Here is a 23191-nt window from a genome sequence, read left to right on the forward strand (position 1 = left end):
ACATATTTCATCACAGTGTTCCCTGACACCTTTCTTCACAGTAATCCATGACCTTGTCATCACAGTGCTCCATGTCCTTGTTGTCACAATGTGCCATGCCCACTATTATCACAATAATCCATGAAAATTTTCAGAGCAATGCTCCATGCCACTTTTCATCACAATGCTCCATGAACGCTGTCATCACAATGCACCATGCACATCATCATAATGCTTCATGCTATTGTCATCAAAATGAAATCAAAATGCTCCATGACCTCTGTCATCACAATGCTCCAAACCCTTTTGTTCACAATGTTCCATAACACTTGTCATCACAATGCCCCATGACGCTGGTCATCACAATAATCCATGGTCTTCTCATCACAATGCACCATGATTTTTGTCATCACAATGCTCAATACACTTGTCGTCACAATGCTCCCTGACTATTGCCATCACTATGCACCTTGAACACTTTCATGAAAAGGCTCAATGCCTTTTTCATCACAATGATCCATGCCCTTTTCAACACAATGCTCCAAGACCCTGGTGTTCACAATGGTCCTTCACTTGTCATCACAAAGCTCCATGACGCATGTCATCAGAATACTACATGGCCTTCTCATCATAATGTTCCATGCCCTTGTCATCACAATGCTCCACGACTACTGTGATCACAATGATCCCCGCTCCTTTTCATCAGAATGCTCCATGAGACTTGTCATCACAAGGTTCCATGGTCTTCACATCACAGTGCTCCAGGACGTTGTCATCACAGTGCTCCATTCCCTTTTCATCACAATACTCCATGACCCCTGTCATCACAATACTCCATGAACATTTTCAGCTCAGTGCTCCATGAAACTTCTCATCACAATGATGCATGCCCTTGTCATCCCTATGCTCCATGACCGCTGTATTCAAAATGCTCCATGACCCTTGTCATCACAGTGCTCCATGACACCTGTCATCACAATGCTCCATGCCTTTGTCAGCAAAATGCTACATGACCTTATCATTACAATGCTCTATGCACTTGTCATCACAATACTCCATTACCATTGCCATCACAATCCTCCATGAACCTTGGCATCACATTGCTTCATGCCTTTGTCATCACAATGCTCCATGCTCCTTGAAATCGAAATGAGCTAAGACCTCTGTCATCACAATGCTCCAAACACTTGTGATCACTATGTACTATAACACTTGTCATCACAACGCTCCATGATGCGTGTCATCAAAATACTCCATGCCCTTTTCATCACAATGCTCCATGACCTTTGTCATCATAGTTCTCAATATACTTGTCATCACAATGCTCCCTGAAACTATTCATCAGAATGCTCCTTGAACCCTCTCACGAAAAGGCTCCATGCCTTTTTTATCAGAATGCCCCATGCCGTTTTCATCACAATGCTACATGCCATTGTCATCAAAATACTCCATAATCTTGTCATCAAAATGCTCCATGACTTTTGTCATCACAGTTCTCCATGAAGTTGTCATCGCAATGCTCCATGACCCCTGTCATAGCAAGATCAATGTGCTTGTCATTAATATGCTTCATGAACTTGTCATCAAAATTCTCAATGGCCCTTGTCATCACAATGCTCCATGACACTTGTCATCACAATGCTTCTTGACACTTGGCATCACAATGCTCCATTCCATTGTAATCACAATGGACCATGACATATGTCATCACAATGCTTCCTGACACCTGTCTTCACAATACTACAAGAACTTCTCCTCACAATGCTCCATGCCCTTTCATCACAATGCTCTATGACCCCTGTCATCACAATGCTCCGTGACTCCAGTCATCACAATGCTTCATGACCCTTGTCATCCCAATGGTCCATGCCCTCATCATGACAAGGCTCTGTGACCATTGTCACCACAATGCTCCATGAATATTTCACCACAATGCTCGGTGACACTTGTCATCACAATACTCCATGCCTTTGTCAGCACAATACTCCATGACCCATGGCATCACAATGCGCCATGTGCTTGTCATCACAATGCTCCACATCGTTGTCATCACAATGCTCCATAAACCTTGTCATCAGAATGCTCCATGCACTTCTCATCAAAATGCTCTCTCACCACTGATATCACAATGTTCCATCACTAATCATAACAATACTCCCTCAACCCTGTCATCACAATGATCCATGACCCTATTCACAACAATGGTACATGTCCTTATCATCACAATGCTCCATACACATGACATCACAATGTTCCATAACCCCTCTCATCACAATGATCCATGACCCTTTTATCACAATGCTCCATGACCCCTGATATCACAATGTTCCATAAACACTGTCATCAAAATGTTCCATGACACTTTTCATCCAATTGCTCCATGACCCTGTCTTCACAATGTTCCCTGCCCTTCTCATCACAATGCACCACGCCCTTGTCATTAAAATGCTCCATGGCCTATGTCATCTCAAAGCTCCATGACACTTGGAATCACATTGCTCCATGCCATTGTCATCACAGAGCTCCATGACGCTTGTCATCACAATGCTCGATGCCCTTCTAATCACAATGCTCCATGCCCTTGTCATTGCAGTCCTCCATGACACATGTATCACTGTGTTCCGTGCCCTAGTCATCACAATGTTCCATGTCCACTCTCGTCACAATAATCCATGAAACTTTGCAGACCAATGCTCCATGACCGTGTCATTTCATTCCTCCTTGACACATGTATCACTGTGTTCCGTGCCCTTGTCATCACAATGCTCCATTACCCCTGTCATAACAATGCTCCATGATCCCTGCCATCACAATGTCCCACGGCCTTGTCATCACAAGGCTCCACGACCCCTGTAATCAAATGCTCCTTGCCCCTTTTTATCTCAATGCTCCATGAACCCTGTCATCACAATGCACCATGCCCATCATCATAATGCTTCATGCTATTGTCATCACAATGAAATCAAAATTCTCCATGACCTCTATCATAACAATGCTCCAAACCCTTGTGATCACAATGTTCCATAACACTTGTCAGCACAACGCCCCATGACGCTGGTCATCACAATTAGCCATGGACTTCTCATCACAATGCTCCATGACCATTGTCATCACAATGCTCAATACCCGTGTCATCACAATGCTCCCTGACACTTGTCATCAGTATGCTCCTTGAAACCTGTCATGACAAGGCTCTATGCCTTTTTCATCACAATGATCCATGCCCTGTTCATCACAGTGCTCCAAGACTCCTGTAATCACAATGCTCCATGACCTTGTCATCACAATGCTCCAAGACCCCTGTAATCACAATGTTCCATGCCCCTTTTCATAAGAATGCTCCATGAGACTTGTCATCAAAAGGCTCCATCGTCTTCACATCACAATGCTCCAGTACCTTGTCATCACAATGCTCCATGACACCTGACATCACAATACTTCATGAACGTTTTCAGCCCAGTGCTCCATGACCTTCTTATCACAATGCACCATGACCCCGGTCATCACTATGCTCCATGACCACTGTCATAACAACGCTCCATGAACCCTGACAACAAAATGATCCGGGACTCTTGTCATCAGAACGCTCCCTGACACCTGTCTTCACAATATTCCATGACTTTCTCGTCACAGTGCCCCATGACCTTGTCATCACAATGCTACATGCCCTTGTTATCACAATGCTCCATGAACCCTGTCAGCACAATGCTCCTTGACTCCAGTCATCACAGTGCTTCATGACCTTTGTCATCACAATGGTCCATGCCCTCCTCATTAACAGTCTCTGTGACATTTTTCACCACAATGCTCCATGAACTTTTCATCACAACGCTCTTTGACCCTTGTCATCACAATGCTCTATGCATTTCTCAGCAAAATGCTCCATGCCTTTGTGAGAAAAATGCTCCACGACACTTGTCTTCACAATGTGCCACACGCTTTTCATTACAATGGTCCACAAATTTGTAATCACATTGCTCCATAAACCTTGTAATCACAATGATCCATGCCCTTTTCATCACAATTTTCCATTACACCTGTAATAACAATGCTCCATGACCCCTGCGATCAAAATGCTCCATGGCCTTGTCATCAAAAGGATCGATGACACTTCTCATCACAATGCTCCAAGACCCTTGTAATCACAATGCTCCATGACCTTCTCATCGCATATCTCCATGACACATGTCATCAGAATGTTCCATGGCCTTCTCATCAAAATGCACGATGCCCTTGTCATCACCATGCTCCAAGACCCCTGTAATCACAATTACCCATGCCCCTTTTCATCTCAATGCTCCATGAACACTGTCATCACAATGCACCATGCCCATCATCATAATGCTTCATGCTATTGTCATCACAATGAAATCAAAATGCTCCATGACCTCTGTCATAACAGTGCTCCAAACCCTTGTGACCACAATATTCCATAACACTTGTCATCACAATGCCCCATGATGCTTGTCATCACAGTTATCCATGGTCTTCTCATCACAATGCTCCATGAACTTTGTCATCATAATGCTCAATACACTTGTCACCAAAATATTCCCTGACACTTGTTGTCTGTATGCTCCTTGAACCCTGTCATGACAAGGCTCCATGCCTTTTTCACCACAATGAACCATGTCTTTTTCATCACAATGCTCTAAGACCCCTGTAATCATAATTCTCCATGCGCTTGTCATCACAAAGCTCAATGACGCATATCATTAGAATGCTGCTTGTCCTTCGCCTCACAATGCTCCATGCCCTTGTCATCACAATGTTCCAAGACCCCTATAATCACAATGCTCCATGCCCCTTTTCAACAGTATGCTCCATGAGATTTGTCATCACAAGGCTCCATGGTTTTGTCATCACAATGCTCCAGGACCTTGTCATCACAATGCTTCACGACCTTGTCATGAACATTCTCAAAGGCCTTTGTCATCATAATGCTTCAAGCCCTAGTCATCACAAGGCTCCATTATATTTGTCATGACAATCCTCCATTACATTTGGCATAACAGTGCTCCCTGCCATTGTCATCACAATGGACCATGACATATGTCATCACAATGCTCCCTTACACCTGTCTTCACAATACTCCATGACTTTCTCATCACAATGCTCCATGCCCTTGTCATCACAATGCTCCATGCCTTTGTCAGCAAAATGCTACATGACCTTGTCATTACAATGCTCTATGCGATTGTCATCACAATACTCCAATACAATTTTCATCACAATCCTCCATGAACCTTGGGATCACATTGCTTCATGCCCTTGTCATCACAATGTTCCATGCTCCTTGAAATCAAAATGATCCATGACCTCTCTCATCACAATTCTCCAAACTCTTGTAATCACAGTGTTCCATAACACTTGTCATCACAACGCTCCATGCTGCCTGTCATCACAATACTCCATGCCCTTGTCATCACAATGCTCCATGACCTTTGTCATCACAATTCTCAATACACTTGTCATCAAAATGCTCCCTGACACTTGTCGTCAAAATGCTCCTTGAACCCTGTCACGAAAAGGCTCCATGCCTTTTTCAACACAATGCCCCATGCCTTTTTCATCACAATGCCCCATGCCATTTTTATCACAATCCTCCATGCCATTGTCATCAAAATACTCTACAAGCTTTTCATCAGAATGTTCCATGACCCTTGTGATCACAAATCTCCATGACACTTGTCATCACAATTCTCCATGCACTTGTCAGCACAATGCTCCCTGACACTTGTCATCACAATGCTCCAAGCCATTTTCATCACAATGCTCCATTACCTTTGTCATCAGTATTCTCCATGACACTTGGCATCACAATGCTCCATGCCGTTGTCATCACAATGGGCCATTACATATGTCATCACAATGCTCCCTGACAACTGCCTTCACAATAATGCATGACCTGGTCTTCACAATGCTCCATGTCCTTGTGATCACAATGCGCCTTTGCAAATGTCATCGCTATAATCCATGAAACTTAGTAGACCACTGTTCTATGCCCTTGCCATCACAATGCTCCATGCCCTTGGTATCACAATGCTCCATTACCCCTGTCATCACAATGCTCCGTGACACCAGTCATCACAATGCTTCATGACCTTTGTCATCACAATGGTCCATGCCCTCGTCATCAACAGTCTCTGTGACCATTTTAACCACAATGCTCCATGAACTTTTCATCACAATGCTTTTTGACCCTTGTCGTCACAATGCTCTATGCATTTCTAAGCACAATACACCATGCCCTTGTCACCACAATGCTCCATGACCCCTGTCATCACAATGCTCCATGACTCCAGTCATCACAATGCTTCATAACATTTGTTACCACAATGGTCCATGCCCGCGTCATCACACGGCTCTGTTACCTTTGTAACCACAATGCTCCATGAACTTTTCATCACAATGCTCCGTGACACTTGTCATCACAATTCTCCATGCCTTTGTCAGAAAACTTCTCCATGACCCTTGTCATCACAATGTGCCACACGCTTTTCATTAAAACGGTCCACAAATTTGTCATGACAGTGCTCCATAAACTTTGAAATCACAATGATCCATGCCCTTCTCATCACAATGCTCCATTACACCTGTCATATCAATGTTCCATGACTCCTGACATAAATATGTTTCATGGCCTTGTCATCACAAGGCTCGATGACACCTCTCATCACAATGCTCCAAAACCCTTGTAATCACAATGCTCCATGCCGTTGTCATCACAAATCTCCATGATACATGTCATCAGAAGATTCCATGTCCTTCTCATCAAAACGTTCGATGCCGTTGTCATCACAGTGCTCCAAGACCCCTGTAATCACAATGCTCCATTCCCCTTTTCATCTTAATGCTCCATGAACCCTGTCATCACAATGCATCATGCCCCTTATCATAATGCTTCAGGCTATTGTCAGCACAATGAAATCAAAATTATCCATTAACTCTGACATCACAATGCTCCATGACCCCTGTCATCACAATACTCCATGAACATTTTTGGCCCAGTGCTCCATGACCCTTGCCATCACAATGATCCATGCCCTTGTCATCCCAATGCTCCATGACCACTGTATTCACAATGCTCCGTGACACTTGTCATCACAGTGCTCCATGACAACTGTCATCACAATGCTCCTGGCCTTTGTCAGCAAAATTCTATATGACCTTGTCATAACAATGCTCTATGTGCTTCTCATCACAATACTCCATTACCGTTGTCATCACAATCCTCCATGAAGCTTGGGATCACATTGCTTCATTCCCTTGTCATCACAATGCTCCATGCTCCTTGAAATCAAAATGAACCATGACCTCTGTCATCACAATGCTCCAAAGCCTTTTGATCACAATGTTCCATAACACGTGTCATCACAACACTCCATCCCCTTTTCATCACAATGATCCATGACATTTTTCATCACAATTCTCAATACACTTGTCATCAAAATGCTTCCTGCCACTTGTCGTCAGAATGCAGCTTTATCCCTGTCACAAAATGGCTCCATGCCTTTTTCATCACAATGCTCCATGCCATTGTCATCAAAATACTCCACAAGCTTGTCATCAGAATGCTCCATGACCCTTGTCATCACAATTCTCCATGCACTTGTCAGCACAATGCTCCCTGACCCTTGTCATCACAATGCTCCAAGCCATTGTCATCACAATGCTCCATTACCTTTGTCATCAGAATCCTCAATGACACTTGGCATCACAATGCTCCATGCCATTGTCATCACAATGGGCCATTACATATGTCATCACAATGGTCCTTGACACCTCTGTTCAAAATACTGTATGACCTGGTCTTCACAATGCTCCATTCCCTTGTCATCACAATGCATCATTCCAACTGTCATCACAATAATCTATGAAACTTATTAGAACAATGTTCCATGCCCTTGTCATCACAATGCTCCATGCCCTTGTTATCACAATGCTCCATGACCCATGTCCTCACAATGCTCCTTGATTCCAGTCATCACAATGCTTCATGACCTTTGTCATCACAATTGTACATTCCCTCGTCATGAACAGTCTCTGTGACATTTGTAACCACAATGCTCCATGAACTTTTCATCACAATGCACTTTGACCCCTGTATCACAATGCTCTATGCCTTTCTCAGCACAATGCTCCATGACCCTTGTCATCACAATGCTCCATGTCCTTGTTATCACAATGCTCCATGCCCTTTTCTTCACAATGCTCCATGCCGTTGTCATCACAATACTCCACAAGCTTGTCATCAGAAAGCTCCATGACCCTTGTCATCACAATGCTCCATAACCCCTCTCATCACAATGCTCCATACACCTTGTCATTACACTGCTCCATGACGCTTGTCATCACAATTATCCATGGTCTTCTCATCACAATGCTCCTCGCCCTTGTCATCAAAATGCTGCATGACCCTTGTCATCACAATGATCCATGACCCCTCTCATCACAGTGCTCCATGACACCTGTCATCACATTGCTCATTGTCCCTTGTCATTACAGTGCTCCATGATGCTCGTCACCACAAGTATCCATGGTCTTCTCATCACAGTGCTCCACGGTCTTGCCATCACAGTGCTGCATGTCCTGGTAATGACAATGCTCATGTCCTTTGTCATCACAATTCTCCACGTCCTTGTCATCACAATGCTCCATGACAATTCTCATCAGAATGTTACATGCTCTTGTCATCACAATTCTCCATGCACTTGTCATTGCAATGCCCCTTTTACCCTGTCATAGCAAGCTCCATGCCTTTGTCATCACAATGCTTCACGAACTTTTCATCAAAATTCTCAATGGCCATTGCCATCAAAATGATCCATGCCCTTGTCATCACAATGCTCCATGCCCTTGTTATCACAATATGCCATGTCCACTGTCAACACATTTATCCATGAAACTTGTCAGAGCAATGCTCCATGCCCCTGTCATCACAAAGCTCCCTGCCCTTGTCATCACAATGCTCCATGACCCCAGTCATCACAATTCTCCGTGAATCCACTCATCACAAGGATTCATAACCTGTGTCATCACAGTGGTCCATGCCCTCATCATCACAAGGCTCTGTGAACTGTGTCACAACAATGCTCCATGAACTTTTCATCACAATGTTCCGTGACACGTCTCATCACAATCCTCCGTCCATTTGTCAACTCAATGCTCCATGACCCATGTCATCACAATGTGACATGCGTCTGTCATTACAATGCTCCACAATCTTGTCATCACAATCCTCCATAAAACTTGTCATCACAATGCCCCATGCACTTCTTATCAAAATGCTCTCTCACCACTTATATCAAAATGTTCCCTCACTAGTCAGCACAATACACCCAATACCCTGTCATCACAATGGTCCATAACCCATGTCATGAAAATGTTCCATGACCCCTGACATCACAATGTTCCATAACCCATGTCATCAAAATGTTACATGACATTTTTCATCAAATTGCTCCATGACCCTGTCATCACAATGCTCCCGCTCCTTCACAACAGAATGCACCACAGCCTTGTCAACAAAATTCTCCCTGACCTTTGTCATCACAAAGCTCTATGACCATAGGCATTACAATGCTGCATGACATTGTCATCACAATGCTCCATGAACCATCTCATCACATTGTTCCATGCCCTTGTCATCACAGGCTCCATGATAATTTTCATCACAATGCTCGATGCCATTCTTCTCACAATGCTCCATGCGCTTCTCATTACAATCCTCCATGACCCATGTATCACAGTGTTCCGTGCCCTTGTCATATCAATGCTCGTTGCCCCCTCTCATCACAACAATCCATGAAACATTTCAGACCAATGCTCCATGCTCTTGTCATCACAATGCTCCATTAACCCTGTCATAACAATGCTCCATGACCCCCGTCATCACAATGATCCACAGCCTTGTCATCACAAGGCACAATGACCCTTGTCATCACAATGCTCCATGCCCTTGTTAGGACAAAGCTTCATGACGCATGTCATCAGAATGCTCCATGGCCTTCTCCTTCACGATGCTCCATGCCCTTGGCATCACAATGCTCCAAGACTCTTGTAATCACAATGCTCCATGCCCCTTTTCATCTCAATGTTCCATGAACCCTGTCATCAAAATGAACCATGCCCATCATCAGAATGCTTCATTGTACTATCATCACAATGAAATCAAAATTCTCCATGACCTCTGTCATCACAATGCTCCAAATCCTTGTGATCAAAATGTTCCATAACACTTTACATCACAACACCCCATGACGCTTGTCATCACAATTATCCATGGCCTTCTCATCACAATGCTCCATGCCCTTGCCATCACAATGCTCCATTACCACTGTCATAAAAATGCTCCATGACCCGGCCATCACGATGTTCCATGGCCATTTCATCACAAGGCTCCAAGATCCCTGTAATCACAATGCTCCATGCCCCTTTTCATCTCAATGATCCATGAACCTGTCATCACAATTCACCATGCCCATCATCATAATTCTTTATACTATTGTCATCACAATGAAATCAAATTTCTCCATGACCTCTGTCATAACAATGCTCCAAACCCTTGTGATCACAATATTCCATAACACTTGTCCTCACAAAGCCCCATGAGGCTTGTCATCACAATTATCCATGGTCTTCTCATCACAATGCTCCATGACCTTTTTCATCACAATGCTCAATACACTTGTCATCAAAATGCTCCCTGACACTTGTTGTCTGTATGCTCCTTGAACCCTGACATGACAAGGCTCCTTGCCATTTTCATCACAATGATCCATGCCCCTTTCATCACAATGCTCCAAGACCCCTGTAATCACAATGCACCATGCACCTTTTCATCAGAATTCTCAATGAGACTTGTCATCACAAGGCTCAATGGACTTCTCATCACAATGCTCCAGGAACTTGTCATCACAATTCTCCATTCCCTTGTCATCACAATGCTCCATGAACTCTGTCATCACAATATTCCATTAACATTTTCAGCCCAATGCTTCATACCCTTGTCATCACAATGCTCCATGCCCTTGTTATCAAAATGCTCCATGACCCCTGTCATCACAATGCACCATGACTCCAATCACCACAATGTTTCATGACCTTTGTCATCACAATGGTCCATGCCGTCATCATCAACAGTCTCTGTTACGTTTTTAACCACAATGCTCTGTGAACTTTTCATCACAATGCTCTTTGACCCTTGTCATCACAATGCTCTATGCCTTTCTCAGCACAATGCTCCATGACCCTTGTCATCACAATGCTCAATGCACTTGTCAGCACAATGTTCCATGACCTTGTCATCACAATGCTCCATGACCCTTGTCATCATAATGCTCCGTGATTCCAGTCATCAGAATGCTTCATAACATTTGTCATCACAGTGGTCCATGCCCGTGTCATCACAAGGCTCTGTGACTTTGTAACCAGAATGCTCCATGAAATTTCCATCACAATGCTCCGTGACCCTTGTCAGCACAATGCTCCATGCCTTTGTCAAAACAATGCTCCATGACCCTTGTCATCACAATGTGCCACACGGTTTTCATAACAAAAGTCCACAACCCTGTCATCACAGTGCTCCATAAACCTTGTAATCACAATGCTCCATGCACTTCTCATCAAAATGCTCTCTCACCACTGATATCACAATGTTCCATCACTAGTCATCACAATACTCCCTCACCACTGTAATCACAATGTTCCATGACCCCTGTCTTCACAATGCTACATACCCTTATCATCACAAAGTTCCTTGACCCCTGTCATCAAAATGCTCCATGACCCTTTTCATGCCAAAGCTCCAGGACCCCTGACATCTCAATGATCTATAACACCTGTCAGCAAAATATTCCATTACACATTTCATCATATTGCTCCGTGACCCTGGCATCAAAATGCTCCCTGCCCTTATCATTACAAAGCACCACGCACTTCTCTTAAAAATGCTCCTTAACCCTTGTCATCACATATCTCCATGACCCTTGGCATCACAGTGCTCCATGCCAGCACTCATCACAATAATCCATGAAATATTTCAGACCAATGCTACATGCCCTTCTCATCACAATACTCCATTACCCCTGTCTTAAAAGTGCTCCATTACCCCTGCCATCACAATGATCCACAGCCTTGTCTTCACAAGGCTCCATGACACTTGTCATCACAATGCTCAAGACCCCTGTAATCACAATGCTCCATGCCCGTTTTCCCCTAAATGTTCCATGAACCCTGCCATCACAATTCACCCTGCCCATCATCATAATGTTTCACGCTATTGTCATCACAATGAAATCAAAACGCTCCATGAAACTCTGTCATTACAATGCTCCATGACCGCTGTCATCACAATACTCCATGAACATTTTCAGCCCCATGCTCCATGACACTTGTCATCACAATGAACCATGCCCTTGTCATCCCAATGCTCCATGACCCCTGTATTCACAATGCTCCGTGACGCTTGTCATCACAGTTCTCCGTGACAACTGTCATCACAGTGCTCCATGCCATTGTCATCACAATGCTCCATGACGTTTGTCATCAGAATCCTCCATGACAATTGGCATCACAATGCTCCATGCCATTCTCATCACAATGGGCCATTACATATGTCATCACAATGCTCCCTGACACCTCTCTTCACAATACTGCATGACCTGGTCATCACAATGTTCCATGCCCTTGTCATCACAGTGTGCCATTCCAACTGTCATCACAATAATCCATGCAACTTATTAGACCAATGCTCCATTCCCTTGTCATCACAATGCTCCATGGCCTTGTTATCACAATGCTCCATGACCACTGTCACCACAATGCTCCGTGACTCCAGTTATCAACATGCTCCATGACCCTGTCATCACAATGCTCCCTGCCCTTCTCATCACAATGCACAAGGCCCTTGTCATCAAAATGCTCCATGACATTTGTCATCACAAAGATCCATGACGCTTGGCATCACAGTGCTCCATGTCGTTGTCATCACAATTCTCCATGAACGCTCTCATCACATTGCTCAATGTCCTTGTCATCAAAAAGCTCCATTATGCATGTCATCAGAATCCTCCATGGTCTTCTCATCACAATGCTCCATGACACCTGCCATCACGATGTTCCATGGATTTTTCATCACAAGGCTCCATGACCCTTCTCATTACAATACTCCAAGACCCCTGTAATCACAATGCTCCATGCCCCTTTTCATCTCAATGATCCATGAACCCTGTCATCACAATGCACCATGACCATCATCATAATGCTTCATGCTTTTTTCATCACAATGAAATAAAAATGCTCCATGACCTCTGTCATAACAATGCTCCAAACCCTTGTGATCACAATATTCCATAACACTTGTCCTCACAATGCCCCATGACGCTCGTCATCACAATTATCCATGGTCTTCTCATCACAATGCTCCATGACCCCAGTTCTCAAAATGCTCCCTGATTCCAGTCATCACAAGGCTTCATGACCTGTGTCATCACAATGATCCATGCCCTTATTATCACAAGGCTCTGTGAACTTTGTCACCACAATGCTCCATTAACTTTTCATCACAATGCTCCGTGACACTTGTTATCACAATGCTCCGTCCCTTTGTCAACACAATGCTCCATGACATTTGTCATCACAATGTTCCATGCACTTCTCAGCGCAGTGCTCCTTGACCCATGTCATCACAATGCTCCATAATCCTTGTCATCACAATGCTCCAAACCCTTGTGATCACAATGTTCCATAACACTTGTCATCACAACGCTCCATGATGCATGTCATCACAATACTCCATGCCCCTTTCATCACAAAGTACCATGATCTTTGTCATCACAATTTTCAATACACTTGTCATCACAATGCTACCTGACTCTTGTCGTCAGAATGCTCCTTAAAGCCTGTCACGAAAAGGCTCCATGCTGTTTTCATCACAATGCCTAATGCCATTTTCATCACAATAATCCATGCCATTGTCATGAGAATACTCCACAAGCTTTTCATCCAAATGCTCCATGACCCGTCTCATCACAATTCTCCATGCAATTGCCAGCACAATGCTCCCTGACCCTTGTCATCACAATGTTCCAAGCCATTGTCATCACAATGCTCCATAACCTTTGTCATCAGAATCCTCCATGACACTTGGCATCACAATGCTCCATGGCATTGTCATCACAATGGGCCATTACATATGTCATCACAATGCTCCCTGACACCAGTCTTCACAATACTGCATGACCTGGTCTTCACAATGCTCCATGCCCTTGTCATCACAATGCGCCATTCCAACTGTCATTGCAATAATCCATGAAACTAATTAGACCAATGCTCCATGCCCTTGTTATCACAATGCTCCATGTCCTTGTTATCAAAATGCTCCGTGACTCCAGTCATCACAATGCTTCATGACATTTGTCATCACAATGCTCCATGCCCTCATCATCAACAGTCTCTGTGACCTTTTTAACCTCAATGCTCCATGAAATTTTCATCACAATGATCTTTGACCCTTGTCATCACAATACTCTATGCCTTTCTCAGCACAATGCTCCATGACACATGTCATCACAATGCACCATGCACTTGTCATCACAGTGCTCCACAATCTTGTCATCACAATGCTCCATTAACCTTGTCTTCACAATGTTCCATGCACTTCTCATCAAAATGCTCTCTCACAATTATATCACAATGTTACATCACTATTCATCACAATACTCCCTCACTCCTGTCATCACAATGTTCCATGACTCCTGTCATCACCATGCTACATGCACTGATCATCACAATGTTCGATGACCTATGACATCACAATGTTCCATAAGCCATGTCATCAAAATGCTCCATGACTCTTTTCATCAAAATGCTCCATATCCCCTGACATCACAGTGCTCTATAGCCCTTGTCATTATAGTGCTCCATGACGCTCATCATCACAATTATCCATGGTCTTCTCATCACAATGCTCCACGGTCTTGCCATCACAATGCTCCATGCCCTGGTCATCACAATGCTCCAAGCCATTGTCATCACAATGCTCCATTACCTTTGTCATCAGAATCCTCCATGACACTTGGCATCACAATGCTCCATGCCATTGTCATCACAATGGGCCATTACATATGTCATGACAGTGCTCCCTGAAAACTCTCTTCACAATAATGCATGACCCGGTCATCACAATGCTCGATGCCCTTGTCATCACAATGCGCCATTCCAACTGTCATCGCAAAAATCCATGATATTATTAGACCAATGCTCCATGCCCTTTTCATCACAATGCTCCATGCCCTTGTTATCACAATGCTCCATGACCCCTGTCATCACAATGCTCCGTGACTCCAGTAATCACAGTGCTTCATGACTTTTGTCATCACAATGGTCCATGCCCTCATCATCAACAGTCTCTGTGATATTTTAACCACAATGCTCCATGAACTTTTCATCAGAATTCTCTTTGACCCTTGTCATCACAATGCTCTATGCCTTTCTCAGCACAATGCTCCATGACCCTTGTCATCACAATGCTCCATGCGCTTTTCAGCACAATGCTCCACAACACATGTCATCGCAAGGCACCATGCGCTTGTCATCACAGTTCTCCAAAACCTTTTCATCACAATGCTCCATAAAACTTTTCATCACATTGCTCCCTGCACTTCTCATCAAAATGCTCTCTCACCACTGATATCACAATGTTACATCACTATTCGTCACAATACTCCCTCACCCCTGTCATCACAATGTTCCATGACTCCTGTCATCACAATGCTACCTTCATTATCATCACAATATTCGATGACCACTGACATCACAATGTTCCCCAACACCTGTCATCAAAATGTTCCATGACCCTTTTCATCAAATTGCTCCATGACCCTGTCATCAAAATGCTTCCATCCCTTCTCATCACAATGTACAACGCCCTTGTCACCAAAATGCTCGATGACCTTTGCCATCACAAAGATCAATGACGCATGGCATCAAAAAGCTCCATGCCATTGTCATCACAAAGCTCCATGACACATGTCATCAGAATGCTCCATGGCCTTCTCATCACAATGCTCCATGCCCTTGCCATCACAATGCTCCATTACCCCTGTCATAACAATGCTCCATGATCACAGCCATCACGATGTTCCATGGCCTTATCATCACAAGGCTCCATGACCCTTCTCATCACAATGCTCCAAGACCCCTGTATTCACAATGCTCCGGGACGCTTGTCAGCACAGTGCTCCATGACCCCTGTCATCACAATGCTCCATGCCTTTGTCAGCAAAATGCTACATGACATTTTCATTACAATGCTCTATGCGCTTGTCATCACAATACTCCATTACCATTGTCATCACAATCCTCCATGAACCTTGGGATCACATTGCTTCATGTCCTTGTCATTACAATGCTCCATGCTCTTAGAAATCAAAATGATCCATGACCTCTGTCATCACAGTGCTCCAAACCCTTGAGATAACAATGTTCCATAAATCTTGGTATCACAACACTCCATGATGCCTGTCAACACATTACTCCATGCCCTTTTCATCACAAAGTTCCATGACATTTGTCATCACAATTCTCAATACACTTGTCATCACAGTGCTCCCTGACACTTGTCGTCAGAATGCTCCTTGAAACCTGTCACGAAAAGGCTCCATGCCTTTTTCATCACAATGCCCCATGCCGTTTGCCTCACAATGCTCTATGCCATTGTCATTAAAATACTCCACAATCTTGTCATCAGAATCCTCCATGACCCTTGTCATCACAATTCTCCATGCACTTGTCAGCACAATGCTCCCTGACCCATGTAATCACAATGCTCCAAGCCATTGTCATCACAATGCTCCATTACATTTGTCATCAGAATCCTCCATGACCCTTGGCATCACAATTCTCCATGACCTCTGTATTCATAATGCTGGGTGACGCTTGTCATTACAGTGCTCCACAATCTTCTCATCACAATGCTCCATAAACCTTGTCATCACAATGCTGCATGCACTTCTCATCAAAATGCTCTCTCACCACTGATATCACCATATTACATCACTATTCGTCACAATACTCCCTCAACCCTGTCATCACAATGTTCCATGACTCCTGTCATCACAATGCTACATGCATTATCATCACAATGTTCAAAGAGCCCTGACATCACAATGTTCCATAACCCCGGTCATCAAAATGCTCCATGACCCGTTTCATCAAAATGTTCCATGACCCCTGACATCAAAATGTTCCATAACCCCTGCCAACAAAATGTTCCATGACCCATTTCATCATATTGCTCCATGACCCTGTCATCACAATGCTCCCTGCCATTCTCATTATAATGCACATCACCCTTGCATCAAAATGCTCCATGACCTTTGTCATCACAAAGATCTATGACCCTTGGCATCACAATGCTCCATGTCATTGTCATCATGATGCTCCATGAACGCTCTCATCACATTGCTCCATGCCCTTGTCATCACACAGCTCCATGACACATGTCATCAGAATGCTCCATGGCCTTCTCATCACAATGCTCCACGCCCTTGCCATCACAATGCTCCATGACCCCTGTCATAACAATGCTCCATGACCACTGCCGTCACGATGGTCCATGGACTTGTCATCACAAGGCTCCATGACCCTTCTCATCACAATGCTCCATGCCCCTATTCATCTCAATGATCCATGAACCCTGTCATCACAATTCACCATGCCCATCATCATAATGCTTAATGCTATTGTCATCACAATGAAATCAAAATACTCCATGACCTCTGTCATAACAATACTCCAAACCCTTGTGATCACAGTATTCCATAACACTTGTCATCACAATGCCCATTGACGCTCACCATCACAATTATCCATGGTCTTCTCATCACAATGCTCCATGACCTTTGTCATCACAATGCTCAATACACTTGCCATTAAAATGCTCCCTGACACTTGTTGTCTGTATGCTCCTTGAAACCTGTCATGACAAGGCTCCATGCCTTTTCCATCACAATGATCCATTCCCTTATCATCACAATGCTCCAAGAACACTGTAGTCACATTGCTCCATGCCCTTGTCATCACAAAGCTCAATGACACATGTCATTAGAATGCTCCTTGGCCTTCTCCTCACAATTCTCCAGGCCCATGTCATCACAATGTCACAAGACCCCTGTAATCACAATGGTTCATGTCCCTTTTCATCAGTATGCTCCATGAGATTTGTCATCACAGGCTCCATGGATTTCTCATCACAATGCTCCAGGAACTTGTCATCACAATGCTTCATGACCTTGTCATGAAAATTCTCAATGGCCCTTGTCATCATAATGCGCCAAGCCCTAGTCATCACAATGCTCCATTATATTTGTCATCACAATCCTCCATTACATTCGGCATCACAATGCTCCCTGCCATTCTCATCGCAATGGACCATGCCATATGTCATCACAATGCTCCCTGACATGTTTCCTCAAAATACTCCATGAAATTCTCATCACAATGCTCCTTGCCCTTGTCATAACAAGGCTCCATGACCCCTGTCATCACAATGCTCCGTGACTCCAGTCATCACAATGCTTCATAACATTTGTCATCACATTGGTCCATGCCCGCATCATCACAAGGATCTGTGACCTTTGTAACCACAATGCTCCATGAACTTTTCATCACAGTGCTCCGTGACCCTTGTCATCACAATGTTCCTTGCCTTTGTCAGAAAAATGCTCCATGACCCTTGTCATCACAGTGTGCCACACGCATTTCATCACAACGGTCCACAAATTTGTCATCACAATGCCCCATAAACCTTGTAATCACAATGCTCCTTGCCCTTCTCATCACAATGCTCCATTACCCCTATCATAACAATGATCCATGATCCCTGCCATCACAATGTTCCACGGCCTTGTCATCACAAGGCTCCATGACACTTGTCATCACAATTCTCAAGATCCCTGTAATCAGAATGCTCCATGCACTTGTCACCACAATGCTCCATGACACATGTCATCAGAAAGTTCCATGTCCTTCTCATCAAAATGATCCATGCCCTTGTCATCACAGTGCTCCAAGACCCCTGTAATCACAATGGTCCATGCCCCGTTTCATCAGAATGCTCCATGAGACTTGTCATTACAAGGCTCCATGGTTTTCTCATCAGAATGCTCCAGGACGTTTTCATCACAATGCTTCACGACCTTGCCATGAAAATTCCCATTTGCCCTTGTCATCATAATGCTCAAAGGCCTAGTCATCACAATGCTCCATTATATTTGTCATCACAATCCTCCATTACATTTGGCATCACAATGCTCCCTGCCATTGTCATCGCAATGGACCATGACATATGTCCTCATAATGCTCCCAGACACCTTCTTCACAGTACTCCATGACCTTCTCATCACAATGCTCCATGCCCTAGTCATCAAAATTCAACATGTCTACTGTCATCACAATAATCTATGAAACTTGTCAGGCCAATGCTCCATGCCACTGTCATCAGAATGCTCCATGCCATTGTCATCACAATGCTCCATGACCCCTGTCATCACAATGCTCGGTGACTCCAGGCATCACAATGCTTCATAACATTTGTCATCACAGTGATCCTTGCCCGCGTCTTCACAAGGATATGTGACCTTTGTAACCACAATTCTCCATGAACATTTCTTCAAAATGCTCCGTGACACTTGTCATCACAATGCTCCAAGCATTTGTCAGAAAATGCTCCATGACCCTTGTCCTTACAATATGCCAAGCGCTTTTCATTACAACGGTCCACAAATTTGTCATCGCAGTGGTCCATATACCTTGTAATCAGAATGCTCCATGCCCTTGTCATCACAATGCACCATTACCCCTGTCATAACAATGCTCCATGACCCCTGCCCTCACAATGTTCCACGGCCTTGTTATCACAAGGCTCCATGACACTTGTCATCACAATGCTCCAAGACCCCTGTAATCACAGCACTCCATGCCCTTGTCATCACAAATCTCCATGACACGTCTTAAGAATGTTCCAAGGCCTTCTTATCAAAATGCTCCATGCCCTTGTCATCGCAATGTTCCAAGACCCCTGTCATCACAATGCTCCATGACCCCTGTCATCACAATGCTCCGTGACTCCAGTCATCACAATGGTTCATAACCTTTGTCATCACAGTGGTCCAGGCCCTGGTCATCAACAGACTCTGTAACCTATTTAACCACAATGCTCCAAGAACTTTTCATCATAATGCTCTTTGACCCATGTCATCACAATGCTCTATGCCTTTCTCAGCACAATGCACCATGACCATTGTCATCACAATTCTCCATGCGCTTGTCAGCACAATGCTCCATGACATATGTCATCAAAATGCACCATGTGCTTGTCATCACAGTGCTCCACAATCTTGTCATCACAATGCTCCATAAAACTTTTTATCACAATGCTCCATGCCATTGTCATCACAATGCTACATGACGCATGTCATCAGAATGTTCCATGAACTTCTCATCACAATGCTCCATGCCCTTCTCATCACAATGCTCCAAGACCCGTGTTATCATAATTCTCCATGCCCCTTTTCATCTCAATGCTCCATGAACCCTGTCATCAAAATGCACCATGTCCATCATCATAATGCTTCAGGCTATTTTCATCACAATGAAATCAAAATTCTCCATGACCTCTGTCATCATAATGCTCCAAACCCTTGTGATCACAATGTTCCATAACACTTATCATCACAACACCCCTGATGCTCATCATCAAAATTATCGATGGTCTTCTCATCACAATGCTCCATGAAATTTGTCATCACAATGCTCAATACACTTGTCATCACAATGCTCCCTGACACTTGTTGTCTGTATGCTCCTTGAAACCTGTCATGACAAGGCTCCATGCCTTTTTCATCACAATGATCCATGTCCTTTTCATCACAATGCTCCAAGACCCCTGTAATCACAATGCTCCATGCCCCTTTTCATCTCAGTGCTCTGTGAACCCTGTCATCACAGTGCATCATGCCCATCATCATCATGCTTCCGGCTATTGTCAGCACGATGAAATCTAAATTCTCCATGACCTCTGTCATCACAGTGCTCCATGACCCCTGTCATCACAGAATTCCATGAACATTTTCAGCCCAATGCTCAATGACATTTGTCATTACAATGATCCATGCCCTTGTCATCACAATGCTCCCTGACACTTGTCGTCAGAATGCTCCTTGAACCCTGTCACAAAAAGGCTCCATGCCTTTTTCATCACAATGCACCATGCAGTTTTCACCACAATGCTCCATGCCATTGTCATCAAAATACTCCACAAACTTTTCATCAGAATGTTCCATGACCCTTGTCATCAAAAATCTCAGTGCACATGTCAGCACAATGCTCCCTGACCCTTCTCATCAAAATGCTCCAAGCCATTGTCATGACAATGCTACATTACCTTTGTCATCAGAATCCTCCATTACACTTGACATCACAATGCTCCTTGCTATTGTCATCACAATGGGCCATTACATATGTCATCACAATGCTCCCTGACACCTCTCTTCACAATACTGCATGACCTCGTCATCACAATGCTCCATGCCCTTGTCATCACAATGCGTCATTCAAACTGTCATCGCAATAATCCATGAAACTTATTAGACAATGTTCCATGGCCTTGTTATCACAATGCTCCATGACCCGTCATCACAATGCTCCGTGACACCAGTCATCACAATGCTTCATGAACTTTGTCGTCACAATGGTCCATGTCCTCGTCATCGACAGTCTCTGTGACCTTTTTAACCACAATGCTCCATGAACATTTCATCACAATGCTCTTTGACCCTTGTCATCAAAATGCTCTATGGCTTTCTCAACCCAATGCTCCAAGACCCTTGTCATCACAATGCTCCAGGCGCTTGTCAGCACAGTGCTCCACAGTCTTGTTATCACAATTCTCCATGCACTTTTCATCAAAATGCTCTGTCATCACTGATATCACAATGCTACATCAATATTTGTCACAATACTCCCTCAACACTGTCATCACAATGCTCCATGACTTTGTCAGCAAAATGCTACATGACCTTGTCATTACAATGCTCTATGTGCTTGTCATCACAATACTCCAGTACTATTTTCATCACAATCCTCCATGAACCTTGGGATCACATTGCTTCATGCCCTTGTCATCAAAATGCTCCATGCTCCTTGAAATCAAAATGATCAATGACCTCTCTCATCACAATTCTCCAAACTCTTGTGATCACAGTGTTCCATAACACTTGTCACCACAACGCTCCTTGCTGCCTGTCATCACAATACTCCATGCCCTTGTCATCACAATGCTCCATGACCTTTGTCATCGCAATGCTCCAGTTCATTGTCATAACATTGCTCAATTACCATTGTCATCAGAATCCTCCATGACACTTGGCATCACAATGCTCCATGCCGTTGATGTCATCGGGCCATTACATATGTCATCACAGTGCTCCCTTACAACTGCCTTCACAATAATGCATGCCCTGGTCATCACAATGCTCCATGTCCTTGTGATCACAATGCGCCTTTCCAAATGTCATCGCTATATTCCATGAAACTTATTAGACCAAATCTCCATGCCATTGTCATCACAATGCTCCATGCCCTTGTTATCACAATGCTCCATGACACCTGTCATCACAATGCTCCGTGACTCCAGTCATCACAATGCTTCATGACCTTTGTCATCACAATGGTCCATGCCCTCGTCATCAACAGTCTCTGTGACCTTTTTAACCACAGTGCTCCATGAACTTTTCATCACAATGCTCTTTGACCCTTGTCATCACAATGTTCTATGCATTTCTCAGCACAATGCTCAATGCCTTTGTCAGAAAAATGCTCCATGACACTTGTCATCACAATGTGCAACACGCTTTTCATTACAACGGTCCACAAATTTGTCATCACAGTGCTCCATAAACATTGTAATCACAATGATCCTTGCCCTTTTCATCGCAATGCTCCATTACACCTGTAATAACAATGCTCCATGACACCTGCCATCAAAATGCTCAATGGCCTTGTCAACAGAAGGCTCAATGACACTTCTCATCACAATGCTCCAAGACCCTTGTAATCACAATGCTCCATGCCCTTGTCATCACATATCTCCAATACCTCTGAAATCACAATGCTCCATGCCCCTTTTCATCAGAATTCTCCATGAGAC

Source organism: Mesoplodon bidens (assembly GCF_964165515.1).
Source record: "Mesoplodon bidens genome assembly, contig: HAP1_SCAFFOLD_35, whole genome shotgun sequence".
Classification (NCBI taxonomy): Eukaryota; Metazoa; Chordata; class Mammalia; order Artiodactyla; family Ziphiidae; genus Mesoplodon; species Mesoplodon bidens.